Source organism: Chelonia mydas, chromosome 5 (genome assembly GCF_015237465.2).
Source record: "Chelonia mydas isolate rCheMyd1 chromosome 5, rCheMyd1.pri.v2, whole genome shotgun sequence".
Lineage (NCBI taxonomy): Eukaryota > Metazoa > Chordata > Testudines > Cheloniidae > Chelonia > Chelonia mydas.
The window spans coordinates 98,006,415-98,025,658 of record NC_051245.2 but is presented as its reverse complement, the minus strand read 5'-3'; the positions used below and the strand labels follow the sequence as shown (position 1 = coordinate 98,025,658).

At 46.7% G+C, this 19,244-nt stretch overlaps 1 protein-coding gene across 9 annotated transcripts in view; it reads right to left on the bottom strand.

The window, feature by feature from the left end:
- KANK1 (KN motif and ankyrin repeat domains 1) overlaps nucleotides 1-1,946 on the bottom strand; it is a 166,558-nt gene extending 164,612 nt beyond the window's left edge. For 3 of the 9 annotated variants that reach the window (XM_043547230.1, XM_043547227.1, XM_043547225.1), the window contains exon 1: nucleotides 1,767-1,927. The gene's annotated coding sequence lies outside the window, so the exon portion shown is untranslated. Of the gene's footprint in view, nucleotides 1-1,706 lie in introns of all 9 variants that reach the window. The other 6 variants (XM_043547226.1, XM_043547229.1, XM_027827850.3 and 3 more) reach the window with 5 other exon arrangements.
- Nucleotides 1,947-19,244: the final 17,298 nt, after the last annotated feature.

Genomic DNA, 19,244 nt, shown 5'->3' with positions numbered 1-19,244 from the left:
GAGCCCGTTCCTGCACCCCAAGCCCTTCATCCCCAACCCAGAGCCTGCGCCCCCAGCCCAGAGCTCTGACCCCCTCCCACACCCCAACCCTCTGCCCCAGCCCTGAGCCCCCCCAAAACCCAGAGCCCCTCCTGCACCCCAAACTCCTCATCCCCAGCCCCTCCCAAGAGCCTGCACCCCCTGCCCAGAGCCCTGACCCCCACCCACAACCTGAACCCCTCATTCCCAGCCCCACCCTGCAGGCCTCACCTCCACACCCCATCCCTGAGCCCCTCCCACACCCCAAATCCCCAACTCTGTTGAGTCACAGGCATCAACTATTTTCTTCAACTGGGTCGCCAAAAAAAAAAGTTTGAAAACCACTGGACTAGAGGATGGAGGACAAGCTTTTCAAGGGTGCTCAGCACCCACAAGCAGAACTAAGTTTTCGAAAGTGCTCTCTGCTATGTTCATCTGAAAATCTGGCCGTAAATTTCACAATTTCTGCAGGGTGTTGAGCTCTTCTGAAAAGCTGGCTCTTATTCAGGTGACTAAATGGGAGCTAAACTCCTTTGAAAATCTGGCCCATAGTGCTGACTGCTGGCATACACCAGTGGCTCGTCTCCACTGGAACGCGTCATTGGTGGTGGCAATGGCAGGATTTTTGGGCGTGGGGGGGAGTAAGAGTCTAATACAGTTGTGGCCTGAATGCCCTATCAACTCTACAACAAGTGTCACGTTGAAAAGGAGTCCCCTGCCAGTGACTTACTCCCAGGCGGACATCCAGCTCTGCTTCAAACTCAGCACCAGGGCCCACCTCCACTATACTTATTCAAGCAAGACTCCCTGCAACCGACAGCCCTTCCCAAGCTAATGTGCGAGTGATCTGGCATTTAGTTATTACATTATCAGCTACAGAAATTAACGCTTGTACCGCCACGTTTCCACAGGCTCCCAACTAGTCCTTTATACCAGACCTCCCATTATAATCCCACACAGCTTCTAACTATGCCTAAAGTGCTGGTTGAGGTGTGCTAAGGAGGGGCTGAACCGAAGCCAGCAGGGATCCTGCCCCCGCAGCAGGGTGACAGACCATCACCTTGGCCTCACAGTGATGAGCTCCTCCACCCCACATACCACTGATGTTTCAGGACCCAAAGCCTCCCCCACCCGGTGGGGAGGGGAGAGCTGCCAGGAAGCGGAGGGAGAGGGAAGCCCTGGCCATTGCAATGTCAAGTGAAGGGGACCCGAAGCAACGTGCTGTGGCCGGGGGCTGGCCATGCAGCGGCACAACTAAAGCCCCGGCCTGCTCCACCCTCCCCCTCCCAAGGAAATGTCCCCAGGGAGATGGTTCAGACACCCCACGCCGCCCCTCCTCCCGCTCCTCCCCCTGCTCCCAAGCCAGGGCACAGGCAGGGGAAGGCAGCCGGCTGCACCACAAACCAGCCCCGGGGCAAGGGAAAAAGCAGCGGCCACAGAGCAGTCGCTGGGGCTGCACGATCCTGGCGCCCCCAGCCCCGAGGAAGGTAGTTTGCTTGGGGACCCCCCGAAGGGGATTAAAACTCTGTGCGCCCGGGGCGGGGAGCAGACTTGACACTGACAAGGGTCCTGACAAAGTTTCCTCCCCCTTCTCAGCGCTGCCCTGCTGAGCCTGGACCCCTCCCAGGCGCCCGCTCCCAGACCCACGGGCACGAGCGATCCCCAGGGAGCCGCTCCGCTCCGCTCACCTCTCCGCTCCGCTCGCACCCCCCGCGCCGCGGGGCAGGCGGCTCCGGCAAGGACCTTACCCAGGCGGGACGGGAGAGAGGAGGGGATGCATCAGGCACGCGGCTTCCCCCCAGCGGCGCGCCACCCGGGCCCGCAGCGGCGACAGCGACACCCGCCTCCCGGCAGCCTCCAAACTCCCCTCTCGTGTCCCTTTGTACCAGCGAGCAGGCACCGCAGCCGGCCGCCCGCACTGCGGCTGCGCGCTGCCCAAAATCAACAATGCAGCCCTCCTCCCCCGCTGGGGCTCCGGAGGGGCGGGGGGAGCCGGGCTCTGGGGCTGAGCGTAGAGCGCACAGCCTGGCGCTGCACGGCGCGGAGGGGCAGAGACCTGGCTGCCTAGCGGGGGGCGCTGGCTTAGGGGCAGAGTCGCTCAGCGGGAGTGAGAGGGCGATATGTTGATGCCAACAAAGCAGAGGACTGAACTTCTGGGTGTTGCTTGGGTAGATTTGATCGTCCAGCTCAGTTATATAGACCTGCCGCTGACTTTCTGTGTGACTTTGGTCAAATCACTCTCTCTGTGCCTTGGTGTTCCCATCTGTAACATGGGGCTAATGACACCTGCTAGGCATGTTTATTTGCTTTACTGTTTATATCTATTCAGAGCATGCCCAGTGCTCGGCCTCTTTCAAGCATTTTAAATAAAATGTTTTGCAATTTACTTTTTGTAATATGAACAAACGGACAGAATTTCCACTCACGAGCTTCGGCGCTGCATGTACTGAGCTGCGTTATGGGGCTTAGTTTGGGAACGTGTGTCAAGTGCTTTGAGATCCTAGAAAGAAATGCTGCTATACACGTGTCAAGAGGCATTAGAACCCGTTATCCTTAGTGGCACATAAAGTAGGTTTCATTTTTTACAGATCATTCCTTTGTAGTGATCTTTTGGTCATAAGGCTCAAAACAGACTGTTTAAAAACTATTTCCCATCTGTGCTGATGTGCTTGCCTCTGCCAGTGAAGCATTCATTTGTACAGATAATTTCTCTCTTTTTCTCTGCTTTTTAGGGTAGGTAGGAAAGAATTTTGCTGAGCCATGACTCAGCTGCAGATAAAGCATGCTGGAGTTTGTGGGGGTGCTAACTTGAGACAATTCTAACTAGACTGACCTGCCATTGTGGCTAAAATGCTGAGCACAACTCATTCTCCCCTGGCAACAACGAGGTTCTGAATCTCAGCATGTCTGATTTAGGACTCTCTGCTGTATGGACTGGATGTAGAGAGATCATTTGGATATAAAAATTAAAACTTGGGGGTGGGGGGGGAAGGAGTATTCAAATTGATCTTTATAATAAAACTACAGTATCCTTGAAAAATTGCCTAAAACATATTTGTAATCTAGATAAGGAAGTCTTCCCTCCATTAAAGGGCTAAAAGATGGATCCAAAGCCCATTGAAATTAATGGGAGTCTACTGACTTCAGTGGGTTTTGGATCAAGTTCCAAATCCTGACATGGCTGGCACAGCAAGAGCATGCCCTGTGCCAAAGGAGTCCTGTCAGCCAGGGCAGGATTCCTCACTGCATGCTGTGGGGGCCTCGCTGTGAAGTGCAAGGGTTTTTGCAGATCAGAAGCAAAGTGCCCCCTGCCAGCTAGGACTAGCTGTTGATGACAGTATTTGGTATTTCCTTTTCAGCAGGGAGTAGATGAAGTATTTAGCTGAGATTTTCAGAGTAGAGCAAATGTGTGGTTATATCCCCTGCAGTGCTTTGAAAATCTCAATCTATAACACATCTTAAAACTATGGTCTTCAAACTTTTGTGCCAAAACTCTGTTGGCCAGAAAAACTGTCTTTAAATCCCTTTTCAGTTAATAAGGCCACAGTTTTAAAAGCATTCACTTATTTTGTATTCTTCAGTGTTTTGGTAGCCAACCTGAAATTTCAGTGTGGATGGATGCCATAGTTCCTTTCACTGCTTCTGTATTATGCTGTGGCTCTCAGCTCCTCAGAGCAATAGCTTCATAGTGCCTTTCTGATAGCTGAGAGACTGATTTTATAGCTCTGATTCCACAATCTCTTTGAATTAAGGAGTGGTTAACAAGTGAATTCACAGGCCTGGAACAAGTGGCACACAATAGACTCAACAAATGCCAACAGTTTGAGGACACTTGGTCTTTCCTTCCAGATTTGGACGCATAATGTTGCTCATTGATCAGCCATGGCATGTTATTTCACAACACACAAAGACACACAAAGAAACCCTGCAATTTTTCAGCTGTTTTTGCACCTGTAATACCTGAAAACTAATGCAGGCTTTGAATTGAGAGTGGTCTGGATTGTTTCAATTAGCATTCATTCCAGAATGTAGCAGAAAGGATCTGAGTAAGTCTACACTCTCACTCATTTTACACTCCACTACTGTAGGCTCCAAATTTAAATTGGTTGTTGGTTTTATAAAAGGGGGGCTTTACAGAACCGAAATGAAAGTATTTCCATCTAAATCATTTTCAGTTTTGTTTTCAAACTCCCCAAACCCATTAGACTATTTTTAGACGTTAAATACCACACCGGTATTTATTTTTAATAGGTAAAGCTGGTGTGACGTTGTACAGGCACAAGTCATCTCGCAAACCATTAAGCTTTTATTTAAAAAAAAAAAAACCAAGAAAAACACTACTTAAATATATTATACATTTTAAATCAGCAGCACCTATTTTTAGAACACTTCCAGGCTGACACTTTGTTCGGATCCTGCAGTTCTTACTTACATGAGTAATCTCTGTTCTTACTTTCATGAGTAATCTCTGTGCCAAGCTTCAGCCCAGGACACCTTTTTATGGATGAGTTATCAACCCCTGAAAAACTGGGGCTTAAGAAAAGAAATGCTGACATAAGTGCGATCAGCCTGCACTGCAAATCCACTGCTAACAGAAACATATATTCAGAGCAACAGCCAGCTCCTTAACATCAACTGTTCAACCCAAATAATAGCTAAACACAGGCCTGGTCCTCCAGGCCTTACTCATGTAACCCAGAAGAAGTCAATGGGCTACTCACCTGTTAACGGACTACTCACGTGAGTAAGAGTGGCAGGGTCAGGCCTTAAGTTTAATGAATGAACTGAATCTTAACGTTATTTATTATTTGTATGATGGTAGCCCAAGTCATGGAGCAGGACCCCATTGTGCTAGGCACTGTACAAACACAGAACAAACCTACAGTCCCTGCCCCAAAGAGTTTACAATCTAATTTTATCCTTTGTTGGAGCAAGGAGCAGAGCAGGCAGATACGACACTCTCCTCCTTCTTCTGCTTTTCAATCCTTTCTTTCAGAAGCTGTCAGCAGGTGACAGTTTAAATGAATGAAATTTAAGAAGTCAGTTGGAGCATTGCCTTCACAAGAGCTCAGGAACAGACTCATATAATAGATAGTGCTGTTCTTTTTCTGCATCTGAGTATAATGGACCAGATTCTGGCCCACCCCAGAGCCCCTTTGCACCACTATGGCAGCACACAGGGCTTGTAAAGTGCATGAAACAAGAAGCTGAGGATTTCCCTGACATGGGGGAATCCTCATCTGAGGAAGCACCAGTATAGCAGAGCCCGCTCTATTCCACTCATCCCAGCCCCTGGGCAGAGGGGATATGTGGGGGATAGCAGAGACATGAGGGGACATGTGGTAAGAGCACCCTACACTAATGATTCCTTACTAGCGTGGAGCAGCTGTGAAGCTGATCTAATTTACACCTGGGCCTGAACTGGCCTCTGGGGCATAGGGAAGCGCAGCTACTTTAGTTCCCAGGCACAAGGTAGAACAAAGCTAGCCCCAAGCATTGGGGACAATATGTATTCTTAAATCATTGATGCATATCAGGGCCGGGCTGGTCATTAGAGGCTAATGAGGCTAAGCCTCACCAATATCACAGCAGAGTAATGTAGTTGAAAAAAGAAAAGGAGTACTTGTGGCACCTTAGAGACTAACCAATTTATTTGAGCATAAGCTTTCGTGAGCTACAGCTCACTTCATCAGATGCAAGTTGAGTTACCCGTTGGCACTGGGAGACTCTGGGTGGGGGGAGGGGCTGGAACTACAAGTTGCAGTTCATCTAAGGGCCAGCGGGGGACTCCTGGCTCTGCAACATGGGCTGCAAGCAGCCTGAAGAGGTGGGGAGGGCTGCACAAGATGAATTATCTTGCTATGAATTATTTGTGAGTCTCTATTGCACTTGCATTTGTTTTGTTCTGTTTGCTCATTTAACAATGTATAAACATGGTCTCGGAGCCTGGCGTGCATGTGGCATGTACATAAGGGGAGAGATGTTCCTGGACTAGGAGTGTTGGGTGAGAGAGGTTCAGAGCTGAGGAGAGTTCTCTGTTTGGGGGGGGGGATAGGTAGGAAGAGGGTGGGTCTCAGCAGATGTATGGGGAGGAGGAGGAGGAGATCTAAGATGACAGTTGGGTTTGGATTGGGTTGGAGGGAAATGATAAGGTCTGGGCACCTTCTGAGCTAAGCCAAGGGAATATGTTGGCTTGTCAAGGGGGAGCAACCAATTGGTGAAAGAGTTGGTGGGCACATTGGTTGGGGGTAAGGTGACCAGATGTCCCGATTTTATAGGGACAGTCCCAATTTTTGGGTCTTTTTCTTATATAGGCTCCTATTACCCCTCCACCCCCGTCCCAATTTTTCACATTTGCTGTCTGGTCACCCTAGTTGGGGGTGTGGAGGGGGAGTAGCTGGTAGAGGTTGGGACTTGGAGAAAACAGCAAAGAGGTGACACGGATAAATACTAATTTCTTCCCTCCCCCCCCCCCCCCCCGCACTTTACTGGGAGTGTTCTACTTTTTCATACTGAAAGTGTGCAGGAGAGGGAAAAAGGAACCTTTTCTTCCCACCAATCTCCCGTATTCCCCAGGCAAACACTTTCCTACAACACATTCGCCACAGGGTCCCAGCTTTCAGTTGTAAAATATGATCCAAGGAGTTGCTACTTGCAGCCCCACTGCTTATTTTGAGAACTAACGACCACTGACAGACACTAGTCATATTCTGTCTATACAAACCACTGCCCTCTCTCCAAATTACTTCTTAAAAATCTCCCTTCTCCTGGGCACCTTTCCGTGATCGCCCAAAGAAAGAAGTACTTGTTCATTTATTCTTTTTCCACCCTCAGATGCCCCATGCAGGTTGCACTAAGTGCATTCGGTCTTGTAAGGTCAAATCCTGTCATCTTTCAGCAATCACTGATTGTATGAGCAAAACCAGCAGGCTTTGCACCTGGTGTTTATGTGTCTGCACTGTTTTGTATGGCTAATTTGGGGCTCCAGCCAAGTCCCACTGCAGTTAATGGGGGTGTGTCCACTGACTCCAGCAAGATTTGGATCAGGCCTTTAGAAGTATAAGCTCATGGGAGCTGGGACCCTATCTTCCTCTCTAATCTTTACAGGACTGAGCACACCATTGGCATGCTAGAAAGGAAGATAGATAAAATACATTTCCCCTATGGACCAGGATGCTGGTGTCACAGCTCCACATGATCAGAGCTATGCTCCCAGCATTGGAAAAGTCTCTTGGAGGAACTCTGTGATGTGCCAGACCCCCAGGGGGTCTGGCTGTTCCTTCAGCGTAGGTCACATGGCCTCACCGCTTCCTGTGACTGAATCTCTGGGCTTCAGCACACCTGCTTCACACTATGAGCTCTGTTCAGCAAATCCAACTGAACCAGATTCCTGGTAAAGGCTCGTACACTTTCCAGGGATTAGAGCACCATACCAAGCATTTACAGTGACACTCAGCATTTTCAAAACCAGCGGGTTATTAATCAGCTGGAGCACAACTTTGGAAGCCTTAGGTTAGCATAGAGAAATGGTTAAAATGTAGCCCATTCTAGTCAGCCCAGAGCCCCAGCCAAGCTGTAGTGAACCTCATCTGCAGGCGCTGTGTGTGTCTCTCAGGTATGTCTACACTTAAAATGCTACAGCAGTACAGTAGCTCTTCAGCATAGACACTAGCTGTGGCAACCGGAGGGGGTCTCCCATCATCATAGGTAATTCACCTCCCTGAGAGGCGGTAGCTAGGTCGTTGGAAGAGTTCTTCCATCAGCCTAGCATTGTCTACATAGGGGGTTAGATCTTCTTAACGATGCCACTCAGGGTTGGGGATTATGCACACCACTGGGCAATGTAATTAAGATGACAATTTTCTAAAGTAGACCAGACCTTAATCTCTCTACCTTAGTTCTCAGTTGAGAGCACTCCCAGCTTCCTCCAGAAGCCAACACTTACCCGGCCCCACCTCACACCTTCCAGTCCTTTGTTCTCAAGATGGGGTCTTTCCCTGAGGAGAGGTGGGGAAATCCATCTCCCTCTGGGTCATTGGCTGGTAGGTGTCAATATCCTGGTGACTGGATTTTCCATTGGGTCTTCTCCAATTTGCCATTGATAGAGGGTCAGCCAGTCCTTTTTAATGACCCATTCAGGGTTCAAACAGTTAGATGGCACACATGCATGCCCTATGTCTAATATGGGTAGACACTAGACAGCTGGGTAGACCAGATAATCAATAACAGTCATTGATATTCTATGCAGTCGCAGAAGTAAGTGAATCTAATGCTGAAAATAGAGACTATATAGTTCCCCATAAACTGGATCAGATCCATGTAAATATTATGTATGGTTTGGCAAAGTTTTGTGTTAGTTTATAAGTTACAAACAATACACATAAAAGGCTAAACACACACAATGTTTATCTTAGAAACTAGAGAGGATGTTAGATAAACCGTGTGTTTTATGATCGCTATGAAAGACTTATTTTTATTTACCTTTTGGTGTGTTGTTTTACTGAAGAAAGTGACAGAGACAGATGAGATTAGCTATAAAAAATGGGACTGCAGGAGTTAATTTCCTTTAATTTCAAAAGTGCTCTTTTGTCTTTGGCGCTTTCCAGGTCTCTGTTGCTTTATGTTCTAATGTTAACTTGATTTGAATGCAATTTCTTGCTGAATAGTCCATACAGTTTACATGAAGGCATTGTTAAGTGATGCTGCTTGAAGTGTGAGGGCCTGAGTCTTAGTCACCCTCGGGCCCTTTTGTGCCACTGGGGCAACACAAAGGAGTGGAAATGGCCCGTGTGCAAAGGACCTCCTTGGCTAGCATAGAGGTGGTAGAAGGGCCCTGCTCCCAGCCAATACCAGGGGGCAGTGTTCAGAATGGCTTAAGGGTAAAGAGTAGAAGCGAGGGGTGGGGCACAGTCAGGGCAGGGGTAGAGCTAGAGCACACTGTGCTATGGCTATTCTTTGCTTTCCAAAACCCTTGGGGACTGAGAAACAACAAACAATTTACAGCAGCCTTAAGACTTCTCTAACTTACACCGAGGGGATGCCTCTCCGGCCTCCAAAGTAACAGTTGGCCTGGGCAGATCCCCAGGACAGTTGAGGAGAGTAAAGGGGAGTCTAAACCATCCTTTTTCTCCCCCAGTCCTGGCTTACTTTAAGTCCACCAGCTGTAACAGTGCCGCAGAGATCACTGCAGGTGCCAGGGATCAGGTGAAGCTGATTGCAGTCCACTCCACCCCCACCCTCTCCTGCCATAGCACTCCCTCTATGTGGGGACTGGGTTGGACAGGACTATACTACCAGCAGATGGCTTTGGTCAGGAGGCTCCTCAGATGCTCCTTATGGCAGCTTTGTGGTTGCTTTGCAGTGCTAAGCAGCTGTAGCTGGGGCTGAGAGCCTGGCTTCGGGAATAAAAAGATTGCTTGAAGCCTCCTTAGCCTGTGCCACAAGCACAGGGAAGGGGTAAGTGGGAACGGGTCCCTAAGTATCTTTGGCTGATAATAAATATATTAGCATTCACCTAGCAGGCTTGCGTAATTATTAATATAATAGTGCGTTGCACTTCTCTACCACAAGCTGCAGTACTCTATGACTGCGATTGCAGCCTCAGATTGCACCTGCACCATCCCCTATACAGGGATTTGGCCCAAGGTTTCATTTAGTCACAGATCTCCTAATCATGGTTGCCTTGTGTGTACTGCTTCTACCTGTTTTGCTGCTTATTGGGCTTTCTGTGCCTATGGAGGAGGTAGACAGGAGGTGCACTGTGGAAATTAGGATTCAGCTCTTCAGCTGCTGGAAATGGCTGTCGCTCCATTAGCACCAGGGGAAGATCTGGCATTACATCAGTATTGCCATTAATGACAGCAACTAAGCTAAGGGGCTGACTCTTCATCACCCTGAATGAGGTGTAGTCATTTGCACCTGCACAAATGAGGTGTCTTATTTTACATTCACTTTGCATAGGTGTAAAAGACTGCACAGCGTGTAGGGCAGTGGTGGAGAACCTTAACAATAGGATAGTTCCAAAGCTACGAGCCTCTAAGCCCAGCTTTGGTCATTTTCCTATTGTGCTTGCTTGCTTTTTAAGGATGCAGTTATTTCTGAAAGTATACTTAATCTTCTTTTATATTCCAGCCCCAGTACCACACTCCACTGGTAAAGTACACTGCAAGGTTCATGTTTCTGCATGTAAATTTAATAGGAGGGATTTCACAAGCACAAAAGAAGCCAATGCATTCCCTGAACACTGTTTCAATGTTTATATCTGTGGCTAGCTTTAAAGAGCTGCATGTGTGTGCCTGTCATTCAATCCAAAAGGACGTGAAATTTAGTATATGGCTGGCTTTCTAGTACCTGGGTTTTCAGTGCTTCAGGGTAAATTGTGCAGTTTGCCAGATCCTATCTCAGATCTCACCATTAGGCTTATGCACATTCGTGACTCTACATTGTACTTGATTTTTGCATGAGTGCACAGGAATGCAACTCCAGAAATTATTTACTAGGTGGAATGTAATTCCTGTCTGTCTTCCTATCTTTAAAAGAGTACTATCAATATTTTAGCTCCCCTCCCCCTGCCCTGCAAAATAAAGTTTGACTACTATAAAGTTCTGGAGGAAAGTCCTCCAGATTCTTATGATCTAGATTTAATCTACAACTCACTATTGAAACATTGAAGAGAAAATTTCACTCCCCAGTCCTCCAAGCCCCTAGAAGGGTGAAAAACCCATCAAACACTAAACTTTATAATCAGTGTGCATTTAGCTGTATGGAAAGGTTCAGTCCCTACATAAAGTTCCACTTTTGCTTGGCATCTCTTGTCAGTTGTCTGACAATAGGAGCATCTGCATTCTAACATTTTTTGTTTTAGTGTGCACAGGACAATGTGATTTTAAGGTATCCTATCAAAACCCAGACTGTGATTTGCAGAGGGTTTGATTTAGTAGGGATGCAGTTATTTCTAAAATTATGTGTATATTCACTGGACTCTGGAAATTAAGATGGCCATGTATTCTTTCCCTTTAAATTGTTTTGGAACATTTTAAGAAGAACTCTGCATTTCATAGAATCATAGAATATCAGGGTTGGAAGGGACCTCAGGAGGTCATCTAGTCCAACCCCCTGCTCAAAGCAGGACTAATCCCCAACTAATTCATCCCAGCCAGGCCTTTGTCAAGCCTGACCTTAAAAATCTCTAAAGAAGGAGATTCCACCACCTCCTTAGGTAATGCATTCCAGTGTTTCACCACTCTCCTAGTGAAAAAGGTTTTCCTAATATAACCTAAACCTCCCCCACTGCAACTTGAGACCATTACTCCTTGTTCTGTCATCTGCTACCACTGAGAACAGTCTTGATCCATCCTCTTTGGATCCCCCTTTCAGGTAGTTGAAAGCAGCTATCAAATCCCCCCTCATTCTCCTCTTCTGCAGACTAAATAATCCCATTTCCCTTAGCCTCTCCTCATAAGTCATGTGCTCCAGCCCCCTAATCATTTTTGTTGCCCTCCGCTGGACTCTCCAATTTTTCCACACCCTTCTTGTAGTGTGGGGCCCAAAAGTGGACACACTACTCCAGATGAGGCCTCACCAATGCTGAATAGAGGGGAATGATCACGTCCCTCGATCTGCTGGCAATGCCCCTACTTATACAACCCAAAATGCTGTTAGCCTTCTTGGCAACAAGGGCACACTGCTGACTCATATCCAGCTTCTCGTCCACTGTAACCCCTAGGTCCTTTTCTGAAGAACTGCTGCTTAGCCACTCGGTCCCTAATCTGTAGCAGTGTTTGGCATTCTTCCGTCCTAAGTGCAGGACTCTGCACTTGTCCTTGTTGAACCTCATCAGATTTCTTTTGGCCCAATCTTCTAATTTGTCTAGGTCCCTCTGTATCCTATCCCTACCACTCCTCCCTGTTTTGTGTTGTCTGCAAACTTGCTGAGGGTGCAATCCACGCCATCCTCCAGATCATTAATGAAGATATTGAACAAAACCGGCCCCAGGACCGACCTTTGGGGCACTCCGCTTGATACCGGCTGCCAACTAGACATAGAGCCATTGATCACTACCCGTTGAGCCCAATGATCTAGCCAGCTTTCTATCCACCTTATAGTCCATTCATCCAGTCCATACTTCTTTAATTTGCTGGCAAGAATACTGTGGGAAACTGTATCAAAAGCTTTGCTAAAGTCAAGGAATAACACATCCACTGCTTTCCCCTCATCCACAGAGCCAGTTATCTCAACATAGAAGGCAATTAGGTTAGTCAGGCATGACTTGCCCTTGGTGAATCCATGCTGACTGTTCCTGATCACTTTCCTCTCCTCTAAGTGGTTCAGAATTGATTGCTTGAGGACCTGCTCCATGGTTTTTCCAGGACTGAGGTGAGGCTGACTGGCCTGTGGTTACCCGGATCCTCCTCCTTCCTTTTTTTAAAGATGGGCACTACATTAGCCTTTTTCCAGTCATCTCAGACCTCTCCCGATCGCCATGAGTTTTCAAAGATAATGGCCAATGGCTCAGCAATCATATCGGCCAGCTCCTTTAGAATCATAGAATATCAGAGTTGGAAGGGACCACAGGAGGTCATCTAGTCCAACGCCCTGCTGAAAGCAGGCCCAATCCCCAATTTTTGCCCCAGATTCCTAAATGGCCCCCTCAAGGATTGAACTCACAATCCTGGGTTTCGCAGGCCAATGCTCAAACCCCTGAGCTATCCCTCCCCCAAGGGATGCAGCACATCCGGCCCCATGGACTTGTGCTCGTCCAGCTTTTCTAAATAGTCCCCAACCACTTCTTTCTCCACAGAGGGCTGGTCACCTCCTCCCCATGCTGTGCTGCCCAGTGAAGTAGTCTGGAAGCTGACCTTGTTCTTGAAGACAGAGGCAAAAAAAGCATTCAGTACATTAGCTTTTTCCACATCCTCTGTCACTAGGTTTCCTCCCTTATTCAGTAAGGGGCCCACACTTTCCTTGATCTTCTTCTTGTTGCTAACATACCTGAAGAAACCCTTCTTGTTACTCTTAACTTCCCTTGCTAGCTGCAACTCCAAGTGTGATTTGGCCTTCCTGATTTCACTCCTGCATGCCTGAGCAATATTTTTATACTCCTCCCTGATCATTTATCCAATCTTCCACTTCTTGTAAGCTTCTTTTTTGTGTTTAAGATCAGCAAGGATGTCACTGTTAAGCCAAGCTGGTCGTCTGCCATGTTTACTATTCTTTCTACACATCGGGATGTTTTGTTCCTTTAACCTCAATAAGGATTCTTTAAAATACAGCCAGCTCTCCTGGACTTCTTTCCCCTTCATATTATTCTCCCAGGGGATCCTGCCCATCAGTTCCCTGAGCTAGTCAGTCTGCTTTTCTGAAGTCCAGGGTCCGTATTCTGCTGCTCTCCTTTCTTCCTTGTGTCAGGATCCTGAACTCAACCATCTCATGGTCGCTGCCTCCCAGGTTCCTATCCACTTTTGCTTCCGCTACTAATTCTTCCCAGTTTGTGAGCAGCAGGTCAAGAAGAGCTCTGCTCCTAGTTGGTTCCTCCAGCACTTGCACCAGGAAATTGTCCCCTACACTTTCCAAAAACTTCCTGGATTGTCTATGCACCGCTGTATTGCTCTCCCAGCAGATATCAGGGTGATTGAAGTCTCCCAGGAGAACCAGGGCCTGCGATCTAGTAACTTCCGTTAGTTACCAGAAGAAAGCCTCGTCCACCTCATCCCCTGGTCTGGTGGTCTATAGCAGACTCCCACCACAACATCACCCTTGTTGCTCACACTTCTAAACTTAATCCAGAGACTTTCAGGTTTTTCTGCAGTTTCATACTGGAGCTCTGAGCAATCCTACTGCTCTCTTACATACAATGCAACTCCCCCACCTTTTCTGTCCTGCCTGTCCTTCCTGAACAGTTTATATCCATCCATGACAGTACTCCAGTCATGTGAGTTATCCCACCAAGTCTCTGTTATTCCAATGACATCGTAATTCCTTGACTGTGCCAGGACTCCCAGTTCTCCCTGCTTGTTTCCCTGCTTGCATTTGTGTATAGGCACTTAAGATAACTCGCTGATCCTCCTGCTTTCTCAGTATGAGGCAGGAGCCCTCACCTCTTGCGCTCTCCTGCTCGTGCTTCCTCCTGGTATCCTACTTCCCTACTTACCTCAGGGCCTTGGTCTCCTTCCCCCGGTGACCCTAGTTTAAAGCCCTCCTCACATTTGCTCTGAATGTACAATAAGTTCTTATCCCAGGAATTAACTCTGTAACAATGGTTAGAATCTTCACAGGATTTCTGTTTTTTTCCCAGTATTTTACTCCTGTTTTCATATTCACTGTTTCTTTTCACTATCAAGCTGTGAAAAAGTTCACCATCACCTTGATCTTTTTCCTACCATTCCTACCATTCTTGCTCTTTAGCAAATATCGGTATTTTGGAATTCTCAGATTAAAATGCACATTTTCACCCAGACCCCAAGCTGGCAGGGATCTTTGTGCATAGACATGTTGAGTTTGTATAACTGATAAGTTGGCTTCACTAAGGACAATTAATCCATCATGCTCATCAAGCTGTTGTTCATCTTTCTAGAACAGATTTCCCAAACTTTACCCCAGCTTTAGATCCACAAGTGGACTCTGATAACACTACATCAGAACATTTCTTTCATTACATATCAGTAGGTGAGAAGGCCTTCCTTGAAGAAAAAACTAATTAAAAGGGTGGTGCATTGGGCTAGGCCAGCTGTTCATTTTTCTTTCCTACTGATTGATTTCTACTACAGGCTCAATAAATAAGGAACCCTATATTGGGTAATTAGGATTCAATCATGAAGATTCAGTTCTAACCTCTGACCAAAGTCCAAACCAAAAAAAACAACCAAGAAAAGAATAGGTTCCTCATTTCCTTTTTTCCGTAGATCTGTGGGAACCTGCTCTGAAAGAAGCTGCCACTAGATTAGCTCTGAAGTACGAGAAGCTTGTGCCCCACAGATCACTGTGAGATCTACAGCAGCATTGTGTGGATGAGGGTGAGAAGGGGCAGCTTAGGCCACATTTGCCTCATGTGGGGTTCCTGCGCTTTCCTGTGAAGCTTCTGGTGCTGGTCACCCTCAGAGACAGGAACTGCACTAGATGGATCATGGGAATGAACCAGTCTGGCAAGTCTTATGTTTTTAAGAGCTGACATAAACCCTGGTGGAATCCCCCAGCAGCAGGAAGTCTGCATGGGAGACGATTACACTGGTAGAAAATTGCCACAATGTCCTCTCTCCTGCTGGAAATCAGCCAGGCACCAGCCCCACCCAAATGAAGGCAGGTGGAATGCCTGGGCAGATGGTACGGCCAAGGCAAGTGGGAAAGGTCCAATTTGCCATGTTCCCTCAGCCGTTTCCGCAGGGAGCAATCCTTTGGGTCTCCCAGCGGAACTTAAGGATGCCTCACACTAGCTGAAAGAAGGAGAGCAGGCAGTAGGAGTGAATCTTTCCATCAGTGCCAGTCTGGCCTAGGGAGATGCCCCTTGCACCTCTTATGCCATGGGAATGAATCGAGCCCAGATACGGTGGTACTGAGTATCTGCAGAGTCTCTATTGCCATTCCAGTAAATCACTAAAGTGTGCACATTATTTATTGTTTCTCCTCTATGTGCTATTGTACAGTCCTCTCTGGTCTTCTTTGGGACTCACATGAGTGAATTTCAATGTTCTTCTTCATTATTTCAATGGTGCCGCTAGGAAGAGATGTTTTCCTAATTGTAGATACTCCCCTGAGTGCTACTGTGTCCCACAGAGGGTTTGAAAATGTCTTTGTTTCCTCCTCAGTCTACATTCCCTCCCCAAAGCCCTTACAACGGCCTGCCTTCCAGCAAACCAAAGGACGCTACAGCAGAGCCCACCTGCATCACTATTCAGCCATGTGAGGCAATGCCCTACCTACACCCTCCAAGGCATTGAGTTCACTGGCTTGCAGTGCTGCTAAACACTCTGTGCCAAAGGATCGTCAATGGGAAGCCGTCTCTCCCATGTTTATCATTGCTTGAGGAGTCTTTCCCTCAGCCTTTCTACTTCCACTTCACTGTAGACTCACAGAGGGTAAGTGACTCCCGTGCCCTGGTCTGAGGGTAATGTCAGTACTGCAGTGTACAGTAGCAGGGTGTAAATTGCATAGCAGGTGAATGCAAGTGGGGAACATGATGTTGGTAAGGGGAACGTAGGGCTCTCTAACCCCAGACAGAGACAGGCTGGACTGAATGGTGAACTGCAAAGTTACATTGAGAACTGAGCTAAGATCAACTTTATCACCACAGTAATAGGGTGTGATAATTAGTCCTATTCATCTGGTTGAGGGGCCAGTCAGCAATTAAATAAGGATTAGCATACCTTTCGAAAACAATTTCCTCCCTCCCTGAAATACTCCTAGCACTTGGGTTACTGACAACATGGCACAATGAATCCATCTGTGACATCATGGGCTGTGATTAGAGTTCTGGTACCCAGGCCACCACAGATGGAGGCAATCTGGAACGTCACCAGCACAGCAGCACCTGCCAGGAGAAGAGAAGTTTGAAAGTAAACTAAAAGTGGAAACAGCAGCAATATCAGGTCTTTCTGTCCCTGTTTTCTGGTAGAGGAATCCTTGGGCAGCATGAGAACTTGTATGGGAGGATGAAAACAGAATAAGCTGAAACTCTGCGCTGCAGGTTTCCCAGCCCTCAACGGAGAGAGGCGCAGCAGTGGAGCGAGGGAGAGAGAGTGAGACTAAGTGTCAGTTATGGGTTCCAGGTCTCCCGTTCCACACGAGCTCCACTCCACTCAGCTTAAAAACAAAGGGAAAAGGATGCAATGGTGGCTTGAGGTCAACTTCACACTTCTCATTTTGGACCCATTGGGGTGTTTGTCTGGCATCTAGTGTACATTAGAGATGCCCCAACAGGCTGTTCCAGTAGCACAAAATAACCAGAGCACATTAGTGCTGTCTCCACCAGGCCACATCCCCAGTAAATTCCCTACCTCAATGGCTTCAAATGGGAGTGATGCAAAGACATTTCATTGGCTCTGTGCTACCCAGAAACTTCATACACTGGGGGTAACAGACTACAGATTCAGGCTCATAGACTCAATGTCCCCTCCTCCCGCAATGGAGTGATAGGAAATCTACACTCAGGACATCAGCCTATTTTGCTGTTGCTTTTATGTGTCAGTTCTCCAGTCTTTTAAGGAATCGTCCAGCAAAACAGGGAAGTCAGGACCTGCTATTTCCAATTTATTTTAATGAGAGGCTTTCTTCACACATCATAAAGGGCAATTTTTTTCTTTCCAATCTCTCTGAAGGTAAATTAACCCTTATTTTGGTATGGAATGCCACATGCAGCCTGGTAAGTGGGGTGTATTCAGCACATAAATCTGGCCTTAACGCAGATGTCATTGTGCTGCAGTCTTTGTTTTTAACTTTCGCCTTCTGATCACTCATTTATTTATTTCGTTATGGATGGTTTTCTTCTACTCAGCAGCAGCTTTTGTCAAAAAATGCTGCAGACCATAGGGGCAACTTGATTTTTTTACAATCTCAGCAGAACATTCAGTTTTAAATAATACTGAGGGCTGGTTTTATTCTCCCCAGACTGCTGTGGATTACGAGAACTTTGTTCGTACTTAGTCAATTATTTGAGACCATTACATAAGGAGGTCTCTTGGAAATCTTTTAGACCCGGTTGGTTTAATATTATTCTCCAACCATTAAAGCCAGAAATATGACATTAGAGCAAAGATGGCATAGATCCAGACTGCTGAGAGATCTTCAACTTTTGAAGCAAGCAACATCAGCTTAGTTATTGTAAAGCTATTCTTGCTGCCAGCTCCTTCATTTTTTGGTACTATCAGCTGGGGAAAATGCCACCCCAGGGGCTTAGTTTCAAGGGGCAGATTGAGTGTTTAAACCAAGACACAGTACACCCCTGGAGAACACTTCCAGATTTTCTTGATACCTGAAAACAGGTCGTTCAGTTCTTTTAAAGGTGACTGGCAAAGGAGAGCGACAAAAGTGTCCTTTTTTCCCTTCTTCATGATAGATAAAGAAGACTGGAAATACTGTTTTTAAATGGTTTTCTGGTATTTTTGAACCTTAGAAATATTGAGTTTTACCTTCCCTGTTTTCCTAGAGGCTTCCAGAGAGGATCAAGGACTTCTTGTGGAAGCACTTTCCTTTTTGAAAGGATGGCAGATATTGGTCCAATAGAAGATATTACCTCACCCACCTTGTGTCTCTCATCTCCTGGGACTGACATGGCTACAACAAAAATGCATATAAAAATATTCACTTTGTCTATTCCGTTTATTAGGGAAGGCCACAATTGCTGTTATCTGCTAATGTGCAAACGTGCTAAATGTGGTAACTTGTCACAGACACAATGCACAGTGGGAGAAAGTACTTCATTTTTACGGATTACATTTTGTGGTTCCTTTAACATGTTTTTAAATATAGGTGGGTTTGCATTAAAATAAGAAATGGAGAAGGTCTGCATGGTTTTTCTGAGGGGTGGGATGTGGTATCTTTCACATCAAGATCACTTATTCAAATCACTAATTCAATACCATGCATCTGAAAGTCATTAGTATCTGAGGGTTGTTGCAAAGCTTATGTGAAATGAGTTTGGTCTCCGCTAAGTTCCTACTGAAAAGGTTTCCACATCATAGAACTATAACTCCATTCGCCCCTGATTGGCTCTTCCACCAGATTAGTCAAGAACTGAATGAACATGGAGACTGGGCTACATTCTCTCCGCTCCCCACCCTTGAGACAATCCCCAGAGCAATGCTGAGCAGCACTGATGGGCCAAAATGCAGAAGCCGGGTCTTCTGCTTCCCCCCGCAGTATGTTCAGTGGAGCGGGAACTGCAGTTTCAAGGGCATTCAGTCTGGTTCCTTTCATGGGCACTAAAGCACAGTTTTAAAAAGGAAGCCAGTAAGGAAGCCTGAAGCAAGTCACTCTTCTAAGCAGCAGGTGTATAACAGCCATGAAAACCATGTAATGGAATCTGTGATTCTATAGAGTACCTGTACCCCCCAAGAGCAAATCCCTGGCCCCAATGAAGTCAATGGCAGAACTCCCCTTTGACTTCACTGTGGTCAAGATTTTACCTAAATGTTTGGGTTTTTTTCCATAAAGAGAATGAAAAGTTAGTTACTAGTCAAGCTTTGTTTCAAGGGGACACTGATAAGATACAAGGCACTCTAACACAACTGCGTCTG